The sequence below is a fragment of the Fukomys damarensis genome, unplaced genomic scaffold, assembly GCF_012274545.1.
Source record: "Fukomys damarensis isolate Sample0158 unplaced genomic scaffold, DMR_v1.0_HiC HiC_scaffold_30, whole genome shotgun sequence".
NCBI classification, from domain to species: domain Eukaryota; kingdom Metazoa; phylum Chordata; class Mammalia; order Rodentia; family Bathyergidae; genus Fukomys; species Fukomys damarensis.
In genome coordinates, this window is record NW_022900942.1 from 4,370,881 (window position 1) to 4,371,322 (window position 442).

The following is a 442-nucleotide window of genomic DNA, read 5'->3' on the forward strand; positions in this document are numbered from 1 at the left end:
GCAAGTCGCAAGTCCCTGCAGCTTGGACTCCGTCCTTGGACCCCTCTTAGGGAGCCTCGGACCCAGCCCCTCCTGCGGACTCCGCCCCTCGACCCCGTCTGGGCCTCCCTCCTCCGCTTTCTTCTCTCAGCACCTGAACTCTACACCCCGCATCTGCACCTTACTTCCCGCTCCCTCCTTAGCGCCCGATTTCCTTGTCCCCACTTTGCACCCCACTTTTCTGATGCCCACCTTGACACCCCATCTCTCTGTCCTCCACCTCTTCATCCACCTGTATAGGGTTCCCTCTGCACCCCATCTCGGATCCCTTCTCACTGACACCCTCCTTTGCACCCCCAAATCCGGACCCCTCCCTTGTCTCTGAACCCTGTCTTGGGATCCCTTCTGACTGGATTTCGGGTCCCCATCCGAGGCCCCTCCTCCACGCCCCTCCTCCAGGGAC